The following is a 6,139-nucleotide window of genomic DNA, read 5'->3' as shown; positions in this document are numbered from 1 at the left end:
GGCAAAGTTCAAGAGTGAAACAAACAAACTTACAGTTTCTTCAAAAAAGTCCAAAGAGTTGAAGGAGAAGATTCTGCAGTCGGAACAAAACCAACTGAGACACAACTGATCCTGGAATGGGTCAGAACTGCACCTGAGACGGAGGAGGAGGAGGAGGAGCAGGAGGAGGAGGTGGGACAGGTATCAGTAACAGAACTCGTTCCTCCAGTTCCAGGAAAGCTCTCCACCTCCACTACGCTGCAAGAATTTATTGTAACAACACAGACGTGCGGGATATTTCTGGAGCTCACGGGCAAAGAAGTGACAAGAAGCAGAAAAATTTGACTTCAGAAAGTTCTGGAGAAACAGAATAATTTCCACTTCACCTCCTTTGACCAAAAGAGACTCACATTGTTGGTGTGAGTCTCTGTTTTAACTGTAATTTACTTTAGGAACTTGGTTTACTATCAAAGATCATCCATTCTAACACCTCCATGGAGCATTTGTGGCAACTGGCCGTGATGCTGAAGCCCCTGACGCAGGATGGAGTCACTACCAACCGGAGAAGGGAGTAGTTGGATGGAAGAATGTCCAATACCTGGGGTCCCACTTGGGTTGTGGGCGGGTCCAGCTGCTGGTAGATTGATTTCAGTGACTGGAGCCTGGCTTTGTCCCAAGCCAGAAGGATGTTCTGGCAGTTTTGGGGGCCTGCTCAATACTACCAGCCGATTTGGTGCTGCAAGCCAGTTCGGACAACTACTACCAGTGAGAAAATCCATTGCACCAGTGCCAGGTCAGGTGACATCTGGAGTTTTAACTGTTGTCAGGGTATCAGGGTCTTTAAATGAATTGCAATACCCTTTCTGGAAGATGTGCAGAGATTGCAGCCTAAAAAAGAGACGATGTTGAAATACCTGTGTCATCAACAGAGTTGTGTAGACCTTGGTGACAAGCTAATGAGGACCAATAATTAGAATCAGGTGTGTTGGTGTAGGGATACATCTAAAACAGGGGTCACCAATCCTAGTCCTCGAGGGCCGGTGTCCCTGCAGGTTTTAGATGTTTCCCTGCTTCATTGCACCATGATACAAGTGACTGTGTCATTAACAGAATTGTGCAGCCCTGGATGACAAGCTGGTGACAATGATTAATTAGAATCAGGTGTGTTAAAGCAGGGAAACATCTAAAACATGCAGGACACCGGCCCTCGAGGACCAGGATTGGTGACCCCTGATCTAAAACATGCAGGACAGGGGAGGCTCGAGGACCAGGGTTGGGAAACACTGGTCTAGTTCATTGTACATGACCTTTTTAGCACAAGTAATGTTTGGTCTCTCTAACTTGCTCTAACTCCAGAATTAAAACTTTTAATCCCACCCCTAAGACAAATGGTTATTTGAATTTAAATGTACTCTGTGATTACTGTCTCCCGTGAACCTGCCAAAGTAAGGCCACATTGTGGCTTTCTTTTCACCAACACATTCCTCCATCCTGGCTTATGTAAAAAATTGTACGATTTTCTACGATGGATAAAGAAAAAAGGGTTTCACTAAGGTTTATATAAAACATAAAATAGAAACATTTAAAAAATATCCCCTGATCTGCAATAACCGTGTGAATGTTGAGTGAAAGAGCTGCTTTTAGCTGGAGTAGTGCCAGGAGAGATGAGAAGATTGGCTCCCTGCGTCAGTGAACCTCACAAACCCGCTTTATCGCCACATTCCTTCCTGCAGCCTCCGTCCCTCCGACGCCAACTTCCTGTCTCCAGCCCTCAGAACCAAGTACCGGACCTGAGGCAACAGAACCTTCTCCATACCTGCTCCCACCCTCTGGGACTCTCTCCCCAAACACACCTGTGACTGTACAGACCTAACCACATTTGAATCAATCCTCAAATCCCACCTGTTCACACCTGCTTTTAATGTGTGATTGTGTCCTGTTACGCTTGTCTTGTGTTTTTTTTAAAGCGCTAAGCAGATACAATGTATTATTGTTATTATCAATCACAGTATGATCATCTACGAATGCCATGAGCCAGATGCAGTGGATATCATCATGGAGAGACTCCCAGTCCTTAGTGATCTTGGTAATCTTTCTAAAGCAAGCCTGCTCACTGGGATGATGTCATCAACGCCGTAAAGCTTCAGGATCCGACTAAACTGGACTTAACTTTTGGGGACTTCCAAAGACTTTTTTGCAGGATTTTCCCAAAACTAAACCTCAGGTTTGACTCTCAAAATCAAGCTTCTCATCTCAGGATCTCTGGTGTGCAAATTGCTTTAAAATTTTTGAATATTTGTATAAATACTAATAAAATACTCAAGTGGCATTTTGAACACGAGTTAAGAAAAGATGGCTGTTAAATCTCGGTGTGTTTCAGCCTCCCCAACAAAACAAAGTACTGTGAACGTTCAAGATGCACTTCATGATAAGATGTTTTTGTTCGTGAAACTATGTCAACGTGAATATCTTAAAGGCAAAATGTCATCACTTTTAACTGCACCTGTGTCAGAGAAAGAGTTGATGAAAGATCCAATCCAATCCACTTTATTTGTATAGCACATTTGAAAAAACAACAAGGTTACCAAAGTGCTGCACAATGAGTAAAGCAAGACATAATAAAATAATAAAAAAGTAAAAACAGAGTAAAATAGATAAGAGCACATAAAAGCACAAAATAAAAACACACCAAACAGACAACAACCAGTGATTCAGAAACATAAAAGACAGGACAGAGACTACACAACTCTCATGCTGGATTAAAAGCCAAAGAATAAAAATAGGTTTTAAGACGAGATTTAAAAATTTCGAGTGTGGGGGCCATTTTGATGTGGGGAGGTAGCTCGTTCCAAAGTTTAGGGGCTATTGCTGAAAAAGCACGGTCGCCCCTAGTTTTTTGACTGGTTTTGGGAACGACAAGACGTGACTTAGTAGAGGACGTCAAAGACCTTGAGGGAGTGTAAACGTGTAGGAGGTCTGAGATGTATTTTGGTGCCAACCCATTTAATGACTTAAAAACAAACAATAGTATTTTAAAATGAATTCTAAAAGAGACAGGGAGCCAGTGAAGGGAGGCCAGAACGGGGGTGATGTGATCATGCTTGCGGGTTCCTGTTAAAAGACGAGCAGTTGCTGCACTTGTTGCAGATATTCTGTTTCCGGGGCCGATATGATTGTTTCTAACGTCAAATGCTGAATTAGTTGATATGAACAAAGTTTCATGTTCAAGATTTGTACTTTACTGCGAAGGTTTCAATAAACTGCATTTTTAAAGCTTAAATCAGGTTTGGGTTTATTTTTGTCAGGGTTTGACCCTTCCTGTTTTATTTTGAAGCCCATGTCTTTGTGTTTAAAGGAGCCGTCTGTAAGAAATGGCCAAAACTGGTACTGCAGTCACTTTCAAAATATTGTTGAGCGGCGTCTACCCTCCCCCTCCTCCCCCCGACCAGAGGTTGCCAGGTAGGCTGCAGAATGCAGCAGGAACGTAGGCTGCCATGGCTGCGATAATTAGAGCCGAGCTGGCAACCCGGATGCCGAAACAATACTGACTTGGTGATTGGGAGATAGGTGGAGGGTGGAGCTTCAGAAACAATACTGACTTGGTGATTGGGAGATAGGTGGAGGGTGGAGCTTCAGAAACAATACTGACTTGGTGATTGGGAGATAGGTGGAGGGTGGAGCTTCAGAAACAATACTGACTTGGTGATTGGGAGATAGGTGGAGGGTGGAGCTTCAGGCCAAAACAAAAAATGACAACATAAACATCAGTTGAGGGCTGCAACTCCTCTTTTTAAACTGGAATATCCTGGCTTGAGTGCTGTTGTCAGTGACATAAGTATTTGAAATGAACATGATTTTTAAATGACTGTTGACATATCGGGGTCATTTTATGATTCGTTTTATTATTGCTCTTACATACAGCTCCTTTAAGTTCTGGTTTGACCTTCCTGTTTCCCATTCGTCCTGATTGTCTGCACCTGTGTGCACCAGTGCTGCTCCTCCTCACACTCCCTCACCACCCAAACTTCACCACAATACACAATAACAGCACCTCGATGTAGCTTTTATGGCACCTCTTTTTTTGTTCCCTTGGACAGGCTGAACTGTATTTTACATCTCAGCTGATGATGTCAGTGAATTAGGGGAAGCTACAGTTTCCCAACCGTGTCTGTGTGTAGCAAGTGAGTTTTTGGGCACAGTTGTGAGTTTTTCCTCTTATGTATGAACTTGATTTTAAAGTCAGTTTACACCTGTCCCTCTTGTGGAGGTGCTGTTCTAGCACCTCCACAAGAGGGACAGGTGGGACAAGAGGGACTTTCATCACTTAATATTTTATGAGATTTTATCAGATTGATTGTCTAGAGCAGAAGCCAATTGCTAGGGTGGCCGTGGAGATGTGGTTGTCATGAAGTACAGTACAAACAAAAGTTAGGACACACTTCCCCATTTTTTCGAATGGGAAGGTGTGTCCAAACTTTTGGTCTGTACTGTATATACACAAAAACTACATGAAAAAAACTACTCTGGCATACTGAGATTAAGATTGTTTGATATTAAACACTTCAGATTTGATACTTGGTTGATGTTTCACTGATGATCTGACTGTCAGCCACTGTCAGGTGGGTTGAGGTTCAGCCATATTGTGTGACGTAATAACCTCAATCTCTGTTCCTCTTTGGCTCAATGCACAGACACAATCACAGGTATTGGATTAGTGTGACGTGTGTGTGCGTGTGTGTGTGCGTGCATGTGCGTGTGTGTGTGCATCTTGAGCGCACTTGAGCAGCTTTAGACACACCTTTAGTGCAGAGCCAAACGCAGTTGGACAGCACAGAGCAAAAGCAGTCTCAAGAAGGTCAAGTTCACCTCGGGTCTGGATCAGAGAGCATTAACATGTCATTCTCAGCCTTTTTACAGAAAAAAAGCTCTATATCAAGAAGTAATACCAGCACTGAGACTGTAAACTTGTTAAAAGTCCAATAAATATCAGACTTATATACAATATAGAAATAAAAACAAGGGATTCTTTGCTTTTGTTAGTTACTTAAAGGATTGACTTTGACTCACTCCTATGGTCCATGTATGATTTTGGAGTCACTACCAGAAAAAATGCATGCAAGCACTTGGAGAAATATGTATAGAGAGGCAGGATTCAAACCTGTAATCTTCCAACTGTGAGTCTCCAACACTCAAAGCCGACATATTTACATAGTAAATGTAAGAGCCATATTAGTATTGCTTACAATAGTTTATATTTGTTCTTTAAAATGTGGAGTTGCTCCTTTAATTATGCTGCTGATGACATCACAGTAGCTTGGCTCAGACCAGATTAAGCAGCCTAAGGAGCAAGACAGTTTTTTGACAATACCTCAGAGTGAATCTTGTAACTTTGTTTTTTGCTTTTAAGTAAAATTATTTTTGAACAGAGTTACTGCCTTGGAAGATTATTTTTCTCATGTCAAGCTTATTGCCAAGAAGACTGCTTAATAGTAGTGGTAAAGTGGAGTAGCCAGAAGAAGAAAGATTGCCATTATAGTAACTAATTAGTTAGTAATTAACCAATTAATTAATTCAGCAAATTGTTTCTCAAAGATATTTGGCTGTGGTAGTGACATGTTTCAAACCAAGTGTTATGTATATTTATGAAAAGCAGGAGGTGAATAATTGGACCTCAGACATGTTCCCTTTCATTCTTCTTGCAGTCAATACTTTCAGCCAGTCTGACAGAGCCACCTACTGGTGAAGGGACCAACTTCTAAAACAGTCCAAACTGTCAGACTTAGCCATAGTTAGGTACAGTATACGGAAAGAGAATAGATTTATACAAATTAAAGAATTTGAAAGTGAACTAGTTGATGAATGTAGTACATTTATGAACCTATAACTGAACATTATGTGGACCCTTTCAATCCTAATTCCTGTGATGGACTGTTGACCTCTCCAGGATACACCAATTTCTTCTTCTGTTGGGTGTTAAGTGCAGCAAATTCAGCTGGGTGGAGTTACAGAGGGGGAGGCTGGCTAATTCTGCTCTGGTCTCGGTCTGTCATGGTCATCCCCGTGACCACAAGGGGGCCCCCAAGAGTAAAAAATAAATAAATAAAACATTTTTTTTAACATAAATACACATATTGACGAGGTACTGTTTGTCTAAGTTGAG

The sequence above is a fragment of the Cololabis saira genome, chromosome 24 (genome assembly GCF_033807715.1).
Source record: "Cololabis saira isolate AMF1-May2022 chromosome 24, fColSai1.1, whole genome shotgun sequence".
Taxonomy (NCBI): domain Eukaryota; kingdom Metazoa; phylum Chordata; class Actinopteri; order Beloniformes; family Belonidae; genus Cololabis; species Cololabis saira.
This window is presented reverse-complemented; position numbering follows the sequence as displayed.